The sequence below is a fragment of the Dermacentor andersoni genome, unplaced genomic scaffold (assembly GCF_023375885.2).
Source record: "Dermacentor andersoni unplaced genomic scaffold, qqDerAnde1_hic_scaffold ctg00000041.1, whole genome shotgun sequence".
In the NCBI taxonomy this organism is placed as follows: Eukaryota; Metazoa; Arthropoda; class Arachnida; order Ixodida; family Ixodidae; genus Dermacentor; species Dermacentor andersoni.
In genome coordinates this window covers 55,523-79,200 of record NW_027314754.1, presented here as the reverse complement: position 1 = coordinate 79,200, position 23,678 = coordinate 55,523, and the positions used below count along the sequence as shown (strand labels likewise).

Sequence of the window (23,678 nt, the reverse complement as noted above, 5' to 3'; positions counted from 1 at the left end):
AAATTAGTGTCAGCATACGTACATTAGCAGGGAAAGTGTTGTATGCGTGGAACTTGAGCTTTTCTCAGAATTCAGTCAACAGAAATGCGGTGAAGTACTAACTGTCTATAGGCTGGCGTGTTTACCGCTATAAATAAGCTGAGCAAATTCGTTTTCTAATTATATGATTCAGTGGCAGTATTCGTGGAAATGCAGGAATAGTGATGTGGGCGTCCAGTTTGAGCCTTTGAGAGAATTGATTGTGCTGTATTACACTGAGCTTCTAAGGGGCTAATAGGCAATTTTTTTTTTTTTTGCGAAAGTAATTTTGGGCAAATTCTTTTATCATATAGGCAAGTTAGTGTCAGTGCACGTACATTTGCAGGGAGAGTGAGGTATGCCTGGAATTTCAGCTTTTCACAGAATTCAGTCAATAGGGAATGCGGTGAGGTACTAATTTTCTACTGGCTGGCATTTTTGCCGCTATAACCTACTTCAGGAAATCGTTTTACTAATCATACTTAGTGGCAGTATTCGTGCAATTGCAGGAGTAATGAAGTTATCGTACAGTTTAGCCTTTGAGAGAATTGAGCGAACATGAGTATCCGAGCATCTAAAGGGGCTATAGGCTGATATTTTTCTGCGACAAGTTTTTTGGGCAAATTCGTTTATCCATTACGCAAGTTAGTGTCAGTACACGTACATTTGCAGGGAGAGTGATGTATTCTTCGAATGTGAGCTTTTCAGAGAATTCAGGCAATAGTAATGCTGTGAGGTACTAAATGTCTAAAGGCTGTCGCTTTCCCGTTATAGCTTTCTTGAGCAAATTCCTTTACTAATGATACAAGTTACTGGCAGTATTTCTGCAATTGCAGGAGTAATGAACTAAGCGTCCAGTTTGGGCCCTTCGGGGAATTAAAGGGAGCGGATCAGGCTGAGCTTCTAAGGGTGCTATAGGCAGATCTTTTTTCTTCGAACAGTAATTTAGGCACATTCGCTTATCCGTTAGGCAAGTTAGCGTCAGTATTCGTGCCTTTCCAGGGAGAGTGATGTATGTGCGGAACTTGAGCTTTTCAGAGAATTCAATCAATAGGAATGCGCTGACGTACTGACTGTCTATATGCTGGCGCTTTTTCCGCTAACACTAAGTTGAGCAAGTTCATTTACCAATCACGTATGTTAGTGGCAGTATTCGTGCAATTTCAGGAGAAATGAAGTGAGCGTCATGTTTGAGCCTTTCGGAGAATTTAGCAGATAGGAGTATGCTGAGCGTCTAAGAGGGATATAGGCTGATCTTATTTTCTCCGGTAAATAATTTTGGTAAATTCGTTTATCAACTGTGCAAATCAGTGTCAGGATTCGTAGATTGTCAGGGAGAGTGCTGGATGTGTGGAATTTTTGCATTTCAGGAAATTAGGTCAATTCGATTGAGGTGATGTACTGTCGACGGGCTGGCGTTTTTTCCGCTATAGCTATGTTGAGGAAACTCGCCTAGAAATCATATAATTTAGTGACAGTATTCGTGACATTGTAGGAGTAGTGAAGTAAGCTTCCAGTGTTTACCTGTCCAAGAACTGGGTGAACAGGAGTATACCGAGCTTAGGACGGAGCTAACACATTTGAGCTGATGTACTAACATACCATTAAAGGCAGATTTTTTCCGTGTATAATTTATTTACGCAAATTCGTTTATTATTCAAGTACCTTAGTGTCTATAAGCGGGCATTTACAGCGGCAGTGATGGATGGGTTTGAATTTGAGCATCACATTGAACTGTGCTAACACGGCTGAGCTGCGGTTCTAACATACTTTTAAAGGCTGGTGTTATTTCCTCTATTAAGTTTTTGTGCAAATTCGTTTATTAATCAAGTATGTTAGTGTCTTTAAACGTGCATTTGCAGGGGGAGTGATGGATGGATAGAGTTTCAGCTTCACATAGGAATTTAGCTAACACTCTTGAGCTGAGGTTCTTACATGCCATTATGAACTGATGTTTTTTCCTCTATAAGGTATTTGCGCAACTTCGTTTATTAATCAAGTAAGTTTCTCTGTGAACGGGAATTTGCAGGGCGAGTGATGGATGTGTGGAACTCGATGTTCACATAGAACTATACTATAATAGGCTGATGTTTTCTACCGTTTTAAATTATTTGCGCAGATTCGTTCATTAATCAAGAAAGTGTCTGTAAACGTGCATTTGCAGAGGGAGTGATTGATGGATCGAATTTGAGCGTGACATGGATCTGAGCTAACACTACTGAGCATAGGTTCTAACATATTAATATAGGTTGATGTTTTTTCCGCTATAATTTTTTTTTTCACAAATTCGTTTTTATTCAAGCAAGTTAATGTCTGTAAACGAGCATTTGCAGGATCAGTAATGGATCGATCGAATTTGAGCGTGACTTAGATCTCAGCTTACACCAATGTGGGCAGGTTCTAACATACTATTATAGGCTGATGTTTTTTCCGCTATAATTTATTTGCAGAAATTAATTTATTAATCAAGTAAGTTTCCGTGTAAGCGGGAGATTTGCTGGGAAAGCGTTGGATGGGTCGAATTAGAGCTTCACAAAGAACAAACTATGCTATTATACGCTGATGTTTTCTTCCGTTTTAAGTTATTTGCGCAAATTCCTTCATTAATCAAGTATGTTACTCTGTGTAAGCGTGCATTTGTAGGAGCAGTGATGGCTGGCTCGAATTTGAGCTTCGCATAGAACTGAGCTAACACGACTGAGCTGAGGTTCTAACGCACTATTATAGGCCGGTGTTTTTTCCCTCTATAATTTATTAGCGCAATTTCCTTTATAAATCAAGTAAATTACTGGCTGTAAGCGTGCATTTGCATGAGCAGTGATGGATGGGTCGAATTTAACTTCACACAAAACTATTCTATTGTAGGCTCGTGTTTTTGTCCGGTAGAATTAGTTTGCACAAATTTGTTAATTAACCAAATAAGTTAGTATCTTTAAACATGCTTTGCAAGGGTTTTTGTCCACTGTTAGTTATTTGCCCAAATCGGTTTATTAATGAAGTAAGTGGGTCTAAGCGGGAATTCGCAGGGGGAGTGATGAATTGGTGGAACTTGAGCTTCATATAGAACTGCACTATTATAGGCTGATGTTTTTGTGCCGCTACACTTTATTTGTACGAATTCGTTTATTAATCAAGTAAGGTAGTGCCTATAAGCGTGCGTTACCAAGGGGAATTATGGATGGTTCGTATTTGGGCTTCACATAGAACTATACTTTTAAAGGCTCATGCGTTCTTCCGCTATAATTTATTTGGGTAATTTCGTTCAATAATCAAATAAGTTAGTGTGCTTAAGCGTGCATTTGCAGGGCCGGTGATGGATGGATCGAATTTGAGCATCACATAGAACTGAGCCAACACGACTGAGATGAGGTTCTAACATGCTATATGCTTATGCGTTTTCCCGCAATATGTAATTTGCGCAAAATCGCTTCATAATCATGTATTTATTGTCTTTGAGCGTGCGTTCAAGCGGTGGCATGGATGCATCAAGTTTCAGCTTCAGAGAAAAATAAGTTAGCACGATTACGCAGAGGTTCTATGGGGTATAGACTGATGTTCTTTCCTCGAACAGAAATTTCTGCATATTCGTTTGATTTTAACGGATGTTAGTGTCATCATACGGGCTTTTGCAGGGGGAGTGATAGATGCGTTGAAGTTGAGGTTTTCAGAGATTTGGGTCAGACGACGTGGCTGAGCTTCTGTTGGGCTCTGTTTAGTTTTTTTTTTCAAGATTAGTAATTTTTGCAAATTTATATAATAGTCATGTAACTTAGTAACCCCGTACGTGTGTTTGCAGGAGCAGTGATGGGTACGTCGAGATTAAGCTTTTCATGGAGGTGAGTTACCACAAATGAGCTGGTTGCAGTTTTCCGCGACAACTAATTTCTTGAAATTCACTTAATAATCGTGTAGTTAACTTCAGTATATGTGCATGTGCAGCGGGAGTGAAATATGGTTGAAATTTGAGCTTTATATATAAGTAATCCCGACAGCGCAGACGTTCTGTCGGGCTATAGACATACGTTCTTTCCGCGATGATGTACTTCGCATATTCGTTGAATATTGGTGCAAGTTTGTATACGCGCATTTGCAGGGGTAGTGATGGATGGTTCGAATTTAAGCTTTACGGTGAAGTGAGTTAACACGACGTCGCAGAGGTTCTGACATGCTGTAGGCTGGTGTTTCTTCTGCGAATTGATGTATCTATCATTTACGTGTCTGCACACGTGCATATTTAGGGGGCGTGATGGATGCGTTGAGTTTGAGCGTTACAGAGAACTGAGTTAGCACGACGTAGCGTAGGTTCTAACGGGCTAAATGCTTGTACTTTGCTCTATAAGTAATTTGCGCAAATGGGTTTAATAACCGTATAAGTTAGTTTCTGTATAGGTGCATTTGTGCCAGCGATAGTAATAATGCTCATGTAGTGTCCATATAAATGTTACCGCAATTAAAAGAAAGGGTATGGCGGAATCTGAGAACAAGTTCGAGTTTGATGCTGACTAGGCTAGCAACCCAGTGTCTCGTATCATGAAATGTTTTTCCCGTTCTTGTCACATACGCAAACCACGTTTTCTTTTGTTTGCTTTCGTCCATCGCTGCCGAGAACGGCCGGCACGACATGGACCCAGTCGTGTCGTGCACTCATCTGCTGGCCGAGGACGATGCCGGATTTTCTGGCTTCGTCACCAGGTGAAGCGTGGGAGGCAGCACCGGAGGCAGCTGTACGAGTCAGAGCAACAAGGTGAGCTCATCGAGCAGTTTTCTTGCGTCGTAATTTTTCCAATACCTCTCGCTCTGCACGGTGAATTGCCTGTAAAATTATTTCGGTAGCCCTATACTCGAGCAGCCCAGCGTCACAAGGTCGACTGCGGTATGCAAGGTGTACTGCAAAGACCGTTACGCATCATTTCTTGTTTAATTCTTCCTTTTTAATGTGTTTTGTCGTTTCTTCCCGCTATCACTCGTTTTTTTTTTTTTTTTTCTGGCTGGATTGCTATAGTTCGCACTGATCCATCAGTCCTAATAGTGAGAATAAACTGCTTATTGGCTCCTATTCCATCATTTGTGCTTTTAATAAGCTTTACTTCGAAGCAATATAATCACAGAAATTTCGGTATTGTTTCGAGTATACTGGGATGTGAAGACCTCTTTATATTCATGGAGAGAACGGCAGTTCCTCGTTCGAGAACTATTCTGAAAGTATTCGATATCCAATTCGTTTCGCTTTTGACACTATTCGATTCGTATTTGATGCAGTTTTGTAATATTGCACTCACACAACCTCAGCAAAATTGAAATACAAGCAAAATAGTGAATGTGAGTAATCACGGTGGGCGTGATGATCGTCCTCAAAGGATAGCAGGCGCCCAGCGTGCTCGTTCAGAGTTGGTGCAAGAACTCGTTGTGACTGGTGCGCCATTTCCTTTCAGTGGCGGTGGTTTTCAGAGGCACATAATTTAGTAGCGGGAACCAACGTAGGCGTTCTGTTGTAGTCAGAGGGCTTCCTGAATCTCAGACAAAGTATGCCCCTGTAGGAGCAGCATTGAAGCAGGTCCCGTCGCTTGCCGTCGTACAACATGCGGCCAGTCGATGTAATCGCCACAAGACTAAGGAAGAAGGAAGATAGCTGCTATGAATGCCATTCAGATAGAAAAGTCTCATGACATGGAGGCTTTGTGTAAAACTGGTGCAACGTGATTTGATCGTTTAATCACAGCCGCAGCCTCATCTGCGTCTGTGATCCAGTGAGGTGGTCAGCTTTCATTGCATATTCGCCAACACAGTTGGCGGCATATTACCACAATATCCCGAAATTGAGCTTCACAAAGGACTGCGCTAACACAATCGAGCTGAGGTTCTAACATAGCTGATGTTTTTTTTTTCTCTATAATTTATTTGCGCAAATTCGTATATGAATCAAGTTAGTGTGTGTAAGCATTTGCAGGGGGAGTGATGGATGGGTCGAACTTGATCTTCACATAGAACTATACTATTGTAGGCTGGCGTTTTTGTCCGCTATAAGATATTTGCGCAAGTTCCTTTATCAATCAAGTAAGTATGTGTGAACATCCTTTGCGGGGGGATTCATGAATGGCGGGAGTTTGAGCTTCACATAGAACTATACTATTGTGGGCTGTTTTTATCCGCTATAAGTTCTTTCCGCAGATTTGTTTATTATTCAAGTAAGTATCTGTAAACGTGCATTTACAGGGGAAGTAATGGATGGGTGGTATTTGAGCTTGACACAGAACTATACTATATTAGGCTGATGTTCTTTGCCCTATAATTTACTTGCGCAAATTCGTTTATTAATCAGTTAAGCTAGTATCTGTAGACATGCTTTGCAGGGGAAGTGATCGATGGGTGGTATTTGAGCTTCACATCGAACTATACTATTATAGGCTGATGTTCCTTCCCCTATAATTTACTTGCGCAAATTCGTTTATTAATCAGTTAAGGTAGTATCTGTAAACATGCTTTGCAAGGGAAGTAATGGCTGGGTGGTATTTGAGCTTCACATAGAACTATACTATTATAGGCTGATGTTCTTTCCCCTATAATTTACTTGCGCAAATTCGTTTATTAATCAGTTAAGCTAGTATCTGTAAACATGCTTTGCAGGGGCAGTGATGGATGTGTGGAACTTGAGCTACACATGGAACTATACTATTATAGGCTGATGTTCTTTCCCCTATAATTTACTTGCGCAAATTCGTTAATAATCAGTTAAGCTAGTATCTGTAAACATGCTTTGCAGGGGAAGTGATGGGTGGGTGGTATTTGAGCTTCACATAGAACTATACTACTATAGGCTGATGTTCTTTTCCCTATAATTTCCTTGCGCAAATTCGTTTAATAATCAGTTAAGCTAGTATCTGTAAACATGCTTTGCCGAGGAAGTGTTGGATGGGTGGAAATCGAGTTTCACTTAGAACTATACTATTGCTACGGCACAATATGCGCGATCACGAAAGGCCAGCAGTGTGAAGACGACGACGACGATCAGAAGCTAGCGCGGGCTGTTGCCTCTTGGCCAAGCGCAGCGTATTTTCCTTGTAAATATATTTGTACATAGCTTTTCGTCTGCGTCTTCCTACGTAACATATCTGGTGGAGGTGGACGTTCCCTGTACCTCGTCACGGAGCTTCGCAGTGGACGGTACGTCGAGCCTTCCTTCATGGCTCCCGGCGACGACAACCCGACTCCGCCGGCTCCGACACCTGCTGCCACTTCGACGACCTACATCACTCTCCCCGCTCCCCGTGATCCTGGCGTATTCTCGGGCCAAGATGGGGAAGACGTCGATGACTGGATCAGCCTGTATGAACACGTCAGCCGCAATAACCGGTGGGACCCTACTATTATGCTCGCCAACGTAGTCTTTTACCTCGGTGGCACACCTCGAGTTTGGTATCGCACGCACGAAGATGAGCTCACCAGTTGGGATTCACTTAAGACACAGCTTCGAGACTTGTTCGGCAACCCCTACGGTCAACAACTTGCCGCGCAGAAGGCGCTTTCCGGCCGTGTGCAGACGTCAACAGAGCCCTATGTCACGTACATTCAGGACGTCTTGGCTCTGTGCCGCAAAGTTGACACCCACATGACTGAGTCAGACAAGGTTTCCCACATCCTCAAAGGCATTGCCGATGACGCCTTCAACTTGCTCGTTTGCAACAACGTAGCGACGGTGGATGCTGTTATAAGAGAGTGCCGCCGCCTGGAACTCGCCAAAAGCCGACGTATTGACCAGCAGTTTGCCCGTCTGCCCAACACCCCAGCGACATCTTCCTGTGCCGACGCTCCTCGTCCCAACAACACTGCCGATGTTACCAGGATCGTCCGGCGTGAGATCGAGGCCGCCTATCCGGCTGCCTTCGACTCCAGTCCCACCAACACATCTGCAGTCACGGTCTCACTGATCCAGGCAGTTGTCCGCCAGGAGTTTGAAAACATGGGTCTTCACACCATCTGCTCGGCCCATCGCCCTAATACCCGCCCGGCTTCTTCGATTTCGCCCCGTCCCGCATCTTCTTACCCACCACGTTTCCGCAACCCATCTGAATGGCGCACTGCTGACGACAAGCCTATTTGTTTCCACTGCCATCGAATCGGGCACATTTCTCGGCACTGTCGTAGTCGCTGGAGTTCCCCGAGCCGGCCTACTTTTACTGCCTACTCTCGCCCCTCAGGTGGCCCTTCTCGTCCCTATGCCGCACGCTCCGATAATGCCGCCACTGATTCTCCTGCAACGAACCGCCCCTATTCTCGTTCGCCTTCGCCCCAACGACGACAATCTCGCTCTCCCCAGCCCCGTCGCTCCTATTCGCCGACTCCCTTCGGACGCCGCTCCCAGCCGGAAAACTAGACGATGCAGCGCCTCGAGGTGACGCTGCATTGCTCCCTACGCCGCCAAATCCTCTACTGACTTTGCCCACTCATCTGAACCTTCTTGACGTGCAAGTCGACGGTGTTTCTGTGTCTGCTCTCATAGACACTGGGGCGCATTTGTCCGTAATGAGCGCTGACCTTCGTAACCGGCTCAAGAAAATTATCACGCCCGCCACGACGCCTGTTGTCCGTGTCGCCGATGGCGGAACAGCCCCCGTAATTGGTATGTGTACCGCCCGCGTCTCCTTCGCCGATCGCTCAACAATCGTGCTATTCACAGTCATCGCCCACTGTCCCCACGACATCATCCTCGGCTTAGACTTCCTTTCCGCACATTCTGCTCTCATCGATTGTTCCGCCAGTACTCTCCGCCTTGACCTGCCTGTTCTGGATCCTGCTGAACCACACCCCAGTCGCCTCAGTTCCGCCGACTTCGTTCGCTTGCCACCTTCGGCACTGACCTACGTTGACCTAGTGTCATCCCCACCAGTCCCCGACGGTCACTACATCGCGGCTCCTATGCAAGACGTCCTCCTTACACATGGGATCACAGTACCCCATACAGTTTTATCTATTACGGCGAATTGCGTCTGCCTGCCAGTGGTCAACTTTGGCTTGACGACACAAGTGCTGCCACGTGGGATGTCTTTGGCCCAGCTTTGTTCATTCGGGGATCACTCAGTAGCATCCATTGCAGTAGACGACACTTCATCCGATACTCCTCTACCATCGCAGTCGGCAAATTGTACCATCGCTGACTTACGGAAAATGATTGCCCCCGACTTGCCCTCCGAGCACGCTCGTGAACTCTACCGCGTTCTGTTTTCCTACCACGATATTTTTGACTTTAACGATCGTCCTTTAGCCCAAACTACAGCTGTCAAACATCGCATTAATACCGGCGATGCCCCTCCTATTCATCGCCGCCCGTATCGAGTGTCACCAGCTGAGCGTCAAGTTATTCACGCAGAAGTTCGCAAAATGCTTGCCAAGAACATTATTGAACCATCATATAGTCCATGGGCGTCACCTGTAGTACTGGTCAAAAAGAAGGATGGCTCATGGCGCTTTTGCGTGGATTATCGGCACCTTAACAGGGTTACCAAAAAGGACGTGTATCCCCTACCTCGGATTGATGACGCCCTTGACTGCCTCCACGGTGCTCGCTATTTCTCTTCTATTGACCTTCGCTCCGGCTACTGGCAGATTGCCGTGGACGATCTCGACCGCGAGAAGACTGCTTTTGTCACACCCGACGGTCTTTATCAATTCAAAGTGATGCCGTTCGGTCTATGTAACGCCCCTGCCACTTTTGAACGCATGATGGACTCCCTTCTTCACGGTTTCAAATGGTCCACGTGCCTGTGCTACTTGGACGACGTTATCGTATTCTCCCCAACGTTCGCTACGCACCTCGAGCGCCTCTCAGCAGTCCTGGACGTTTTTCGGCGAGCCGGTCTGCAACTCAACGCATCGAAGTGCCAATTCGGCCGTCGCCAGATTACCGTCCTTGGACATCTCGTTGACGCGAACGGAGTGCAACCGGACCCAGGCAAGATCCATGCTGTTACGCACTTCCCTGTTCCGAAGTGTGTCAAGGATGTGCGCAGCTTCATCGGCCTTTGTTCGTACTTCCGCCGTTTCGTGAGAAATTTCGCCGCCATAGCACGACCACTAACCGACCTTTTGAAAAAGGACGCTCCTTTCCAGTGGGGCGATAACGAGGCCTCTGCATTCTCTCATCTAATCGACATTCTCACAACGCCTCCCGTTTTGGCCCATTTCGATCCTTCTGCGCCTACCGAAGTCCGTACTGATGCCAGCGGTCACGGAATTGGAGCAGTACTGGCACAACGCCAGCGTGGCCACGACCGTGTTATCGCTTACGCCAGCAGGCTCCTCTCACCCGCGGAGCGCAACTATTCCATCACTGAGCGTGAGTGTCTGGCCCTAGTTTGGGCGGTTGCGAAATTCCGCCCATACTTATATGGCCGATCCTTTTCCGTTGTCACAGACCATCACGCGCTTTGCTGGTTATGCTCACTGAAAGATCCTACAGGAAGGCTTGGTCGCTGGGCCTTACGCCTCCAAGAATATTCGTATACTGTCACCTATAAATCTGGCCGACTGCACAAGGACGCTGACTGCCTGTCTCGCTACCCGGTCGACGAGCCTGACGACGCCGACAGTAGTAGCGCCAACGGCATTTTCTCTGTCTCTGCCTTCGGTAACATCGCCGATGAGCAGTACCGAGACCTATCGCTGCGAGCACTTATCGAGCGTCTGCGCTCTACACCTACCGACGCATCCGTTCGCCGATATGTCCTCCAGGGTGGCATTCTGTATCGAAGGAACTTCCTCCCTGACGGCTCTGACCTTCTTCTTGTTGTGCCAAAACAGCTACGACAGACTGTGCTCTTTGAGATGCATGACGCACCCACTTCAGGACATCTTGGGGTAACCCGCACGTACGACCGCGTCCGCCGCCGCTTCTATTGGCCTGGTCTCGCTCGCTCCGTTCGACGCTATGTTGCTGCCTGTGATCCCTGCCAGCGTCGGAAGACACCTCAGGTGCTACCTGCCGGTCATCTCCAGCCGATCACCGTCCCTGTGGAACCGTTCTTTCGTGTTGGATTAGACCTGCTCGGTCCCTTTCCCACGTCATCTTCTGGGAACAAATGGGTAGCCGTCGCGACTGATTACGCCACCCGATACGCTATCACTCGGGCTCTCCCTACCAGCTGCGCCACTGACGTCGCGGACTTTCTCTTGCGTGACATTATCTTGCTTCATGGCGCCCCGCGACAGCTGCTTACTGACCGTGGTCGAAACTTCCTCTCGAAAGTTATCGCTGACATTGTGCGTTCCTGCTCCATTCAACACAAACTGACTACTTCATACCATCCTCAAACCAATGGCCTGACAGAGCGGTTAAACCGTACTCTTACCGATATGCTGGCCAAGTACGTTTCCAAGGACCACCACGACTGGGACATTGCCCTTCCTTACGTAACATTTGCGTACAATTCTTCCCGGCACGACACCGCCGGATTTTCTCCCTTTTATCTACTGTACGGTCGCGAACCTACCTTGCCCCTAGACACGGCACTTCCTCCTGCTGCGGTCTCAACAAGCGAGTATGCGCGCGACGCCATCGCCCTCGCTGACCATGCACGCCAGCTTGCCCGTGCTCGACTGACGGCCTCACAGACCACTCAGCAGTGTCAGTACAACGCCCGCCATCGTGACGTACAGTTTTCACCTGGTGCGCTCGTGCTCCTGTGGTCGCCCTCTCGTCACGTCGGACTTTCAGAGAAGCTCCTTTCGCGATACACAGGGCCCTACCGCGTGCTGCGCCAGGTGACGCCTGTGACTTACGAAATTGCTCCTGTGGCCTCAACCTCGTCCTCTCCTGTGGCATCTAGTGATGTCGTACACGTCAGTAGGCTCAAGGCCTACTACACTGCTTCCGAGTCCGATCTTTAGTCGCTCCGGGACGGCGCTTTTGCAGCCGGGGTAGTGCTACGGCACAATATGCGCGATCACGAAAGGCCAGCAGTGTGAAGACGACGACGACGATCAGAAGCTAGCGCGGGCTGTTGCCTCTTGGCCAAGCGCAGCGTATTTTCCTTGTAAATATATTTGTACATAGCTTTTCGTCTGCGTCTTCCTACGTAACACTATTATAGGCTGATGTTCTTTCCCCTATAATTTATTTGCGCAAATTCCTTTATTAGTCAGTTAAGCTAGTATCTGTAAACGTGCTTTGCAGGGGAAGTGGTGGACGGGTGGTATTTGAGCTTCACATAGAACTACACTATTATAACATGATGTTTTTTTCGCTATAATTTACTTGCGCAAATTCGTTTATTAATCAGTTAAGCTAGTATCTGTAAACATGCTTTGCAGGGGAAGTGACGGATGGGTGGTATTTGAGCTTCACATAGAACTATACTGTTATAGGCTGATGTTCTTTCCCCTATAATTTACTTGTGCAGATTCGTTTATTAATCAGTTAAGTTAGTATCTGTAAACAGGCTTTGCAGGGCAAGTGATAGATGGGTGGTATTTGAGCTTCACATAGAGCTATACTACTACAGGCTGATGTTCTTTCCCCTATAATTTACTTTCGCGAGTTCGTTTATTAATCAGTTAAGCTAGTATCTGTAAACATGCTTTGCAGGGGAAGTGATGGGTGGGTGGAATTTGAGCTTCACATGGAACTATACTATTATAGGTTGATGCTCTTTCCCCCATTATTTACTTGCGCGAATTCGTTTATTATTCAGTTAAGCTAGTATCTGTAAACATGCTTCGCAGGGGATGTGATGGATGGGTGATATTTGAGCTTCACATAGGACTACACTATAATGGGCTGATGTTTTTTCCCCTATAGTTTACTTGTGCAAATTCGTTTATTAATGAGTTAAGCTAGTATCTGTACACATGCTTTGCAGGGGATGTGATGGATGGGTGGTATTTGAGCTTCACATAGAAATAAAGTTCACGAGGGTTGCAATGTGGGCTTGTTGGTAATGCATCTCCCCTTGAAGATTCACATAGAACTACACTATTATAAGCTGATGTCTTTTCCGCTAAAATTTACTTGCGCAAATTCGTTTATTAATCAGTTAAGCTAGTATCTGTAAACTTGCTTTGCAGGGGCAGTGATGGATGTGTGGAACTTGAGCTTCACATGGCACTATACTATTATAGGCTGATGTTCTTTCCCCTATAATTTACTTGTGCAAATTCGTTAAATAATTAGTTAAGCTAGTATCTGTAAACATGCTTTGCAGGGGCAGTGATGGAGGGGTGGAATTTGAGCTTCACATGGAACTATACTATTATAGGCTGATGCTCTTTCTCCTATAATTTACTTTCGCGAATTCGTTTATTATTCAGTTAAGCTAGTATCTGTAAACATGCTTTGCAGGGGCAGTGATGGAGGGGTGGAATTTGAGCTTCACATGGAACTACACTATTATAGGCTGATGCTCTTTCCCCTATAATTTACTTGCGCGAATTCGTTTATTATTCAGTTAAGCTAGTATCTGTAAACATGCTTCGCAGGGGATGTGATGGATGGGTGATATTTGAGCTTCACATAGAACTACACTATAATGGGCTGATGTTTTTTCCCCTATAGTTTACTTGTGCGAATTCGTTTATTAATGAGTTAAGCTAGTATCTGTAAACTTGCTTTGCAGGGGCAGTGATGGATGTGTGGAACTTGAGCTTCACATGGAACTATACTATTATAGGCTGATGTTCCTTCCCCTATAATTTACTTGCGCAAATTCGTTAATAATCAGTTAAGCTAGTATCTGTAAACATGCTTTGCAGGGGAAGTGATGGGTGGGTGGTATTTTAGCTTCACATAGAACCATACTATAATGGGCTGATGTTCTTTCCCCTATAATTTACTTGCGCAAATTCGTTTAATAATCAGTTAACCTAGTATCTGTAAACATGCTTTGCAGGGGAACTGTCGGGTGGGTGGTATTTGAGCTTCACATAGAACAATACTGTTATAGGCTGATGTTCTTTCCCCTATAATTTACTTGCGCAAATTCGTTTAATTATCAGTTAAGCTAGTATCTGTAAACATGCTTTGAAGGGGCAGTGATGGATGGGTGGTATTTGAGCTTCACATAGAACTATACTACTATAGGCTGATGTTCCTTCCCTTAAAATTTACTTGTGCAAATTCGTTTATTAATCAGTTAAGCTAGCATCTGTAAACATTATTTGCAGGGGAAGTGATGGATAGGTGGTATTTGACCTTCACATAGAACTATACTATTATAGGCTGATGTTCTTTCCCCTAAAATTTACTTGCGCTAATTCTTTTATTAATCAGTTAAGCTAGTTTCTGTAAACATGCTTTGAAGGGGCAGTGATGGAGGGGTGGAATTTGAGCTTCACATGGAACTATACTATTATAGGCTGATGTTCTTTCCCCTATAATTTACATGCGCAAATTCGTTTATTAGTTAAGCCAGTATCTGTAAAGATGCTTTGCAGGGTAAGTGATGGACGGGTCGTATTTGAGCTTCACATAGAACTACACTATTATAGGCTGATGTTTTTTTCCACTATAATTTACTTGCGCAAATTCGTTTAATAATCAGTTAAGTTAGTATCTGTAAACGCGCTTTGCAGGGGCAGTGATGGATAGGTGGTATTTGAGCTTCGCATAGGACTATACTATTATAGGCTGATGTTCTTTCCCCTATAATTTATTTGCGCAAATTCGTTTATTAATCAGTTAAGCTAGTATCTGTAAACATGCTTTGCAGGGGCAGTGATGGATGTGTGGAACTTGAGCTTCACATGGAACTATACTATTATAGGCTGATGTTCTTTCCGCTATAGTTTACTTGTGCAAATTCGTTTATTAATCAGTCGAGCTAGTATGTGTAAACATGCTTTGCAGGGGAAGTGATGGATGGGTGGTATTTGAGCTTCACTTAGAACTATACTATTATAGGCTGATGTTCTTTCCCCAATAATTTACTTGTGCAAAGTCGTTTATGAATCAGTCAAGCTAGTATCTGTAAACATGCTTTGCAGGGGAAGTGATGCATGGGTGGTAATTGAGCTTCACTTAGAACTATACTATTATAGGCTGATGTTCTTTCCTCTTTAATTTATTTGCGCAAGTTCGTTTATTATCAGTGAAGCTAGTATCTGTAAACATGCTCTGCAGGGGCAGTGATGGATGTGTGGAACTTGAGCTTCACATGGAACTATACTATTATAGGCTGATGTTCTTTCCCCTATAATTTACTTGCGCAAGTTCGTTAATAATCAGTAAAGCTAGTATCTGTAAACATGCTTTGCAGGGGAAGTGTCAGGGGGGTGGAAATTTAGCTTCACATAGAACTATACTATTATAGGCTGATGTTCTTTCCCCTATAATTTACTTATGCAAATTCGTTTATTAATCAGTTAAGCTAGTATCTGTAAACATGCTTTGCAGGGGAAGTGATAGATGGGTGGTACTTGAGCTTCACATAGAACTATACTATTAAAGGCTGATGTTCTTTTCCCTATAAGTTACTTGCGCAAATTCGTTTAGTTATCAGTTAAGCTGGTATCTGTAAACATGCTTTGCAGGGGCAGTGATGGATGGGTGGTATTTGAGCTTCACATAGAACTATACTACTATAGGCTGATGTTCCTTCCCCTAAAATTTACTTCTGCAAATTCATTTATTAATCAGGTAAGCTAGTTCTGTAAACATGCTTTGCAGGGGAAGTGATGGATGGGTGCTAATTGAGCTTCACTTAGAACTATACTATTATAGGCTGATGTTCTTTCCTCTTTAATTTATTTGCGCAAATTCGTTTATTAGGAAATGCGATAGAGCACATTGGCGCTAATATTTAAAGGGCTAACGCGTTTTGCTCCTAACGGGGAAACTAATTTGCGCGAATTCGTTTTTTCATTGTTTAAATAATTGTCTGAAAAAGGGGACTTCAGGGTGCGAATGATCTATGCGTTGATTCGGTGCTGTTAGCGAAAGTGATAAAGAGGTGGGGTTAATATTCTAAAGGGCTAGAGGCCTCTCCTTCTTACGTGGCAAATTATTTGTGGAAATTCGTTTGTTAGTCGAGTAAATAATTTGCTCAGAAAGTAACTTTCGGGTGGGATTGATCTATGCGTTGAATCTGAGCTGTTAGGAAAAGCGATAGAACACATTGGCGCTAATATTCTAAAGGGCTAATGGGTTCTGCTCCTAACGGGGAAACTAATTTGCGCAAATTCGTTTTTTCATTGCTTAAATAATTGTTTGAAAAAGGGACTTTCAGGTGGGAATAATTTATGCGTTGAATCTGAGCTGTTTGGAAAAGTGATAAAAGAATATTCTAAAGGCTATAGGCGTATGCTTTTAAAGGGAAGCCAATTTATGCTATTTCGTTTATTCGTCGCCTAAATAATTATCAGTAAAAGTTTATTTGCTGGGGGAATGATCTATGCTGTCAATCTTAGTTGTTAGAAGTTATAAAGCAAATGGAGAGATTATTCTAAAGGGCTATAGCACTCTGCTTTTAACACGGAAAGTAATTTCTGCGAATTCGTTTTTTTTTTATCGCGTAAGTAATTTTCAGTGAAATTGCATTTACTGGAGGAATGATTTATGGGTTGAATCTGATCTGTTAGAATAATCTCTCCACCGTGTTTTAAAGCTTCAAAGGGGCTATGAGCTCCTTGCTTTAACGCAGAAAGTTATTTACAGAAATTCGGTTATTCATCGAATAAATAATTGTCAGTAATAGATAATTTCCTGGGGAATGATCTATGCGTTGAATCTGAGACGATGGAACATTTAAAGGAAGCGGAGATATTATTCTATAAGGGCTATAAGCTTCTGGCTTTAACGTGGAAAGTAACTCATGGAAATTTGTTTTTTTTTTATCGAGTAAGTAATTGTCAGAAAAAGTGCATTTGCTGGTGGAATGATCTATGCTTTTAATCTGAGCTGTTAGAAGTTATAAAACACGGCGGAGAAAATATTCTCAAGTGTTATAGGCCTCTGCTTTTAACGCGGAAAGTAACTTACGCAGAATCGTTTATTCGTCACGCAAATAATTGTCATTAAAAACGCATTTACTTGTGGAATGATGTATGTATTGAATTTAGCTGTGAGAAATTATAAAATAAGGCGGAGAGAATATTTAAATGCTTATAGGCTTTTGCTTTTAACGCGGAAAGTAATTTACGCAAATCGTTAATTCATCCCGTTAATCATTGTCAATAAAATTTATTTCCAGGGCGAATGATCTATGCGTTGAATCTGAGCTGTTTGATTTTATAAAGCAACCGGAGAAATTATTTTAAAGGCTATATGCTTCTGATATTAAAGTGCAATGTAATGTACACAAACAAGTTTATTCATCACGTAATGAAATGTCAGTAAAAGTGTACTAACGATATCCCCAGTAGACTTTCTCTTCTTTTAATCTTTCCGTCCCCTTTTCCCTTTCCCCAGTGTAGGTAGCCAACCGGGCTCAGTCCTGGTTAACCTCCCTACCTTTCCTTTATCATTTGCTCTCTCTCTCTCTTAAGGGGGAATGACATTCACTCATGAATGAATGAGTGACATCGCATGTCATCTGACTTCTCCGTCTGTGAATCATTCTTTCGATAAAAGTCGTCCAGCTAGGTTTAATTAATTTTAGCCCTAGCTTTATGGGAGCATGTGCTGCCGTCAACTTTCTTTGCCTATCCGCCAACGCAGTAGGCAGTATATTAAAGTAGTGTGCCTGTCGACACGGCTGTTTACTGCAGACGGCGATCCACCTCGCGTCGTTATGGTGAAGATGTCATAGTTGGGTCGATGGACCGTCATGATGACGATGCCCGCCCTGGTGGCCTGTTGGATAAAAATCAATTTAGGACGTCAGTCAAAAATGGGTTGGTTTAGCAAGGCTACATCTGCATGAAGGATATAAACATCACTGAAGTTAAATGTCATCAGCAGCAGGCATCATCATCAGTAGACATGTCGCCCGGAAATTCAATCCAATAGGCAGTGCTATTAGCAGTTAAGAGTAGGCGAGAACATATGGTGCCATTTATTTTCATGGAATGCCACTGACAGTTTTGCACAGAGGTCGGGGGTTTGCTTCGCATTGAGTCATGTCATATAAAGAACAGCGGATAGGTCGTTTTCATAGATTGCCCACAGCCGTCGCACCTATTACCTGGTGTATTGTAGGGGCAAAGTTGTTTCAAATGTTTCATGCTGGTTATGCTATATAACACTGCTAACGACTGCAAAAGGTTTTGACAGTCATGTCACAGACAAACCTAAAGGTAAGGCTCTTTTGCACTAGCTTTTACATGGACCCATGCTGTAGTGCTTGCAGGCCATATAGTACCCCTGTGGTAATCCGTTGTTTATTGAAATAAAGGAATGAACGGCACAAACTTACTCCTGATTGCTCTCTAATGGGGCTGTAACTGTTTAGCCTGGTCAATTGTTCAATAAACTCAGAAAGACGAGTACATGTCATTCTCACTGTTGCATTCGCATCATCCCAGGTCGACCTGACTTCTTTGGCAGCGAGGTGAACATCTCCTGCAGCATGCTCATGTCAAGCCACATGTAGCAGCTGCGAGCAACGTACGTGACACAGTGTTCATGCCACTGGCAAGGCTGCAGCACACTCTGTTGTCCTCGCGCAGCCGGATGCTCCATTTTGGATGTCGGTTGGCCAGGATGTCCAGCAAGGTTGAACCTTCTTGCTCAGCATTTCTAAGTGCAAAAGTATATTGTTTAATTGACTCGGCCGCTGATATTTGCAGATGTGTACGTTTTGCTACATTTTCACATTTCATGTCAGCGATGCACCGTTTCTACATTCCACACTAACAATCAACGACCTGTGGATGTAGATGTCAATGTAAACAAATGCACCGCTTTGGCTAATCCGACACGCAAGGCTGCGCGCTAAGACTTATTCAATATGCGTGAGGTCTAAAATATGTGTAAAAATTATACAAAGAGAGTTTCAACTGCTGAAATCAGCGACAACAAACTCTAAGGCAGCCGCGTCCGCAGACGGAACTCGGCACGCCTTCAACGGCCGCATTGCTGGCACGAGAGAGCGCTCAGGCTTGCTCATCCGGTGGTCGATGATTGCGACGTGGCTTCCAGGTACGACATTGCTACCATGAAGAAGCCAGCCGCGATCGACGAAACGCCTAACCGACGCAGACTCAACATGGGTGCAGCTGCACAAATCGAAGGGCGAAAGCCCCGACTCCCTTCCAAAGCGTTGCCAGCGGCATGCGACAGAGCGCAGCACAGAAAAGTGAAAAAGTCTGATTAGAAACGAACGCATGCTGTAAACTACTTTTCCTTGGTGAGCTGAACATTTTCGGTCTAATCCTGAGCTTCGGAATAATTTGCTAGTACTGAAACGAGTAAATCACAATTGGGGGCAGCATCAGCGTAGTTTCAAACGCGAACAATTCTGAAAATACTCGGACATGTCGTCCCGTTCCCAAGTTCACCTACATTTGTTTATGCGATTTGAATGAAGACACCAAAAGCTGCACTAGAGACTATTGCTACATGCTTAAACAGAGGCTACATAGCAGTTATATTCCGTGTACCTACCTCACCAGAAATTCAATCCGGTTATTTTCTGATCAGGTTTCTATTTATGCTGATGGTACAGTGGTTCAGAATTAAAATCTAGTTAAAGCCCATTGGCTAAACTTAGGCCCTCAAGTTAACAGTACGTAATTGCGGGTCTGCGTATGAAACATCTCCTTCAGCTAGCTTAATGTGAGCCTTGCAATCGGAGCAGATAAGAAGCACTCGTTTCTGTATCGCAATTCATACTCCGCCGATTCATTACTTGGACTCGTGCTTTTGACACACACCGGCTCGCTTCACAAATGAGCAGCGTGCCACTGACAGGTTTCTATATGAAATATTCAGATCTTTGCAATTAATAGGGCGGGCCATAAAATGGCGTATATATTCTGGCTGGAATTGTCCCCTATGTAGCACGTGGGTAGATCTGTGCTTTTGAAACGAAACGCAAACTAGATGCATGCGCAACAGCACGAGAACGTTGTGGCGTTCAAAAGTTTAGATAATGTCCAGTCGTCTAGTTTATATGAGCTCTGTTCTGTATTCGCTTGACTAAGAGCATTGATATTGTATTATTTTTCGTACATAGCCAATATATGTATGTTTCTTTCAGTACTCGTCACCATATTACTAACCACGTAAAGCCCCCTTACATATTGATCCGATCAGCAGCCTGTTAGATACTGCAAATAAATAAAAAATTAAATACATAAATAAAATGGACTATAATTGGGCTATATGCTGCGTCAGCGGCGCTAGGAAGCAGGGTCTGTAAATTTCGCCCTCCCACTTTTCGTAGCACCAACTTGGCATCGAACAGTATGCGAATTTCTGACAACTGAAACGCGCGGCAATCATTTATTTCTGCCTGAAGGAGTTGCCAGCCCACTCAATTTTTTCTTTATTTTTTTGTTACAGTTCCAGAGCAGCGTGCTCACCGGAAATTCTCCGGAGGATCCGGATGCTCACCGGAGGATCTCCCCACCACGGACTTCGGAGAATCCCTCGATCTGAAGCAACCTGGTGCGCGAGCCACCGAGCAGCCGCTGACCCAGACTGGAGAGGTTCAGCTCGAACGCCAGGTTTCGAACTTGCGTCAGAGCGGCCACTTTCACTGTCACGACGACGTGGCCATTAGCACCGTTGCTGAAAATTACGACAAGCGCTTGGTTCCGCACACACAAAAATAAAGTCTGAAAACACCGCAGGCCAAAAGGCCAGAAGACGACGACGACGGCGACGTGTAACGCCCGTGACGTGCAAGATGTCTTACACTTCACGTACCACGACTCGAACTAATAAGTGTTTACGGGGTACGTCCTGGGTAGCTTGAGGTGAGTTACGGGCGGGTCTTCGAAATAGAGCACCGATAGCACGGCGGCTTACCGAGTTATATAGTTGGTAAGGGGGGAGGGGGAGGGGAAGACAAGGAGTGGAATGTTGGTGGAGTGCATGGCTAGCTGAAATAACGAAGAACCCACGTACGACTGCAAAATTAGCCGGAGACTTTCGCGGTGGCGTATGTTATTCGCGGTGGCGTATGTTATTCGCCTACTGTTATTCAATAAGCGAAGAGCTTTGTTCAGGATCCTTTTAACCCTGCAGTGCATAACGCGCCATCCGATTGCTGCGCCGTTCGAGACTGAATTTCAAATTTCTGCACGTGAAACAGAAGTAGCGACATACATTCCTAAGCTGTTCACGTGTGAAACTCGGCTGCAATATAACTACTAGCTGCAGTGCTCGTTATATTTGCTGAAGCTATCTTCAGTATAAGTATGCGCTCCATGACGAGAAATGAAGTTGTACGTATTTCGTGTAGAACGCTGTTTGGGCATTGCAGGGTTTAATGCGCCCAAATACGTTTGGTGTCTGTGTTGTTGGATGCTCTGAACAGCGAACTCTTCAAAGTACTTGAAAAACTGCAGCAATGGATAACGAAGCCTGAAAGGACACCACACCACACTACTACAAAATTTGGAGTTCATCTGGGAGGCATACCGCAGGTTGAGTAAAATAGACGTCGGGATAATTTATCACTCTGAACTGGCGCCTGTGTTGTGTAGCAGGCAAACTTACGCGTGACATTAGCATGTTAAGCAATCGCCGTATAAGAATGAAAACGCTTGTTGAGCATCGAAGTACTTTCGGGCTGTTCTGTAGTTTTTCCGCGTACTTTTCTCTCGCGTTCCACAATCTTCGCGAACAGCCGTGCGCCGTGCTTATTAGCCGGAGGCTTCCGTTAAGCTGTTCCAAACATACCTCTAGAATGGATTTCGTTGTTTCTCGCACAGATACAGCCTTCTGGGTTTAAGATCTCCAGGACTTCAGAATTGCCACTAAGAATTCGTGATAGTATGTGTTTTCCCCTGCCAGCGTTAGTTTCTATTCCCGGCACCTGTCGTTCTAGTAATGAATTCGATGTCATATTTGTGAGAAATTTGCACTTTCGGCGTCATGTGCGCGCATGTATACGGCGTAAATTAAGGTGAGAATGTTCAGTTTTTGATCGTCCCTCAATTTTGTTTTTTTACAGGGCCGGAGGAATGTTTTTGCTGGTGTACGAATGGTTAAGAGCTTCGAAATAAATTACGGTGTGTGGAATGAACGCCCGTACGTGTCTGGTCTCTCTTCGCTAGCATTTTCTTTCAGCGTGGACAAGCGTCCGAGTGTCGCCAGTCAATCGACAAGTAATTCTGTCAAAGGGGGACGTGGGTCTTCTCATAAAACGAATTCAACAGCTTGCTATAACCGCTCCTCGCAGTGCTACTAAACCGGGTCAAGGATTCAAATAACTACAGCGTGCTCAGTGACGCCGGATACAGTTCCGCTACGCTGCTGCAAAGTGTACGCAGAGTGTAGCGTAATGTGCACATGAGCACGCGGATAGAGCATGTGGTATGTTGTCGACAGAACGAACAGTGTGGCCAGCTAGGCAGCAATAGCGGCCCAGCTGGCCAAGCTACTGGTCGAGAAAAAAACGGTGTTCGGTGTGCCGTTCCGGTGGTCGAGCGGCTTGAGTGTTGATCTCGTATCCTTCAGGACGGCAGTTCGAATCCCGGTGCCTGCATCGCTGAAAAAAAAAAAGACAGCGACGCCGGGGCTCAAAGTGCCGTCCATGAAGGTTCGAGGTGGACCGTTAAGGCTGGGTCTCGGACCCCAGAGGACCTCCTGCATCGTAGTACCGGCGTACGCATGGCCAGTGCGCGGATTGAAGGCGGTGCGGACGTCGGCACAACGACACAGGTGACCCCCTGGGATCTACGTCGCCGTGCAGCTGGCTGGCGGAACTGGGAGTTCCGGCACCCAGCTGTGCTCTCGGCCGCCGGAATGTGGCGGATAAGAGGGAGTTTTGTGTCATGGTGCACACTATTTCCTCTCGCTATCCCCCGGGTATCCTAAGAGGGTGGATACCTGCTGCTTTTGTGGGAAGTGCGAAGCGCACCCCCACGCGAAGCGCACCGCAAGGAGAACGGCGACGAAGACTCCGTTCTCGTAACACCGCCAGAAGACCACCACGTAACACCCCAAGAGGCAACCTACCTGTGAAAGACCCCAAAACCCCCCCTAGACCAAAACCCCCCCCTAGAGAAAGCGACGACCCGGCCCACCTCTAACAGACCCCCTCCCCCTACAGAAAGCCGACCCGGCCCACCTCTAAGAGACGCCCTCCCCCTACAGAAAGCCCACCTCTAAGAGACCAGCCCCCCCCCCACCCCCCCCCGCTCTTTTGCCGCGCGACCTCTATAGAGGTGGGGCCCTCTCGAGGCAAAAGAGCGAAGGGGGGGGCTGGTCTCTTAGAGGTCGGCCGGGTCGTCGCTTTCTCTAAGGGGGGTTTTGGTCTAGGGGGGAGCTTTCGGGTCTTTTACAGGTAGGTTGCCTCTTGGGGTGTTACGTGGTCGTCTTCTGGCGGTGTTACGAGAACGGAGTCTTCGTCGCCGTTCTCCTTGCGGTGCGCTTCGCGTGGGGGTGCGCTTCGCACTTCCCACAAAAGCAGCAGGTATCCACCCTCTTAGGATACCCGGGGGATAGCGAGAGGAAATAGTGTGCACCATGACACAAAACTCCCTCTTATCCGCCACATTCCGGCGGCCGAGAGCACAGCTGGGTGCCGGAACTCCTAGTTCCGCCAGCCAGCTGCACGGCGACG

The 23,678-nt window shown here is 45.4% G+C and overlaps 1 long non-coding RNA gene across 2 annotated transcripts; it reads left to right on the top strand.

The window, feature by feature from the left end:
- The first annotated feature begins 3,274 nt into the window (after window positions 1-3,274).
- On the top strand, window positions 3,275-22,286 carry LOC129381364 (uncharacterized). Of its 2 annotated transcripts, XR_011891327.1 has the most exons (4): window positions 3,275-4,762; window positions 18,466-18,655; window positions 20,447-20,862; window positions 22,065-22,284. It is a non-coding gene; the product is annotated as an uncharacterized lncRNA (long non-coding RNA). The 2 variants fall into 2 exon arrangements; XR_008609556.2 differs by having other exon boundaries at window positions 3,281-4,762; window positions 20,447-22,286.
- The last annotated feature ends 1,392 nt before the right edge of the window (window positions 22,287-23,678 follow it).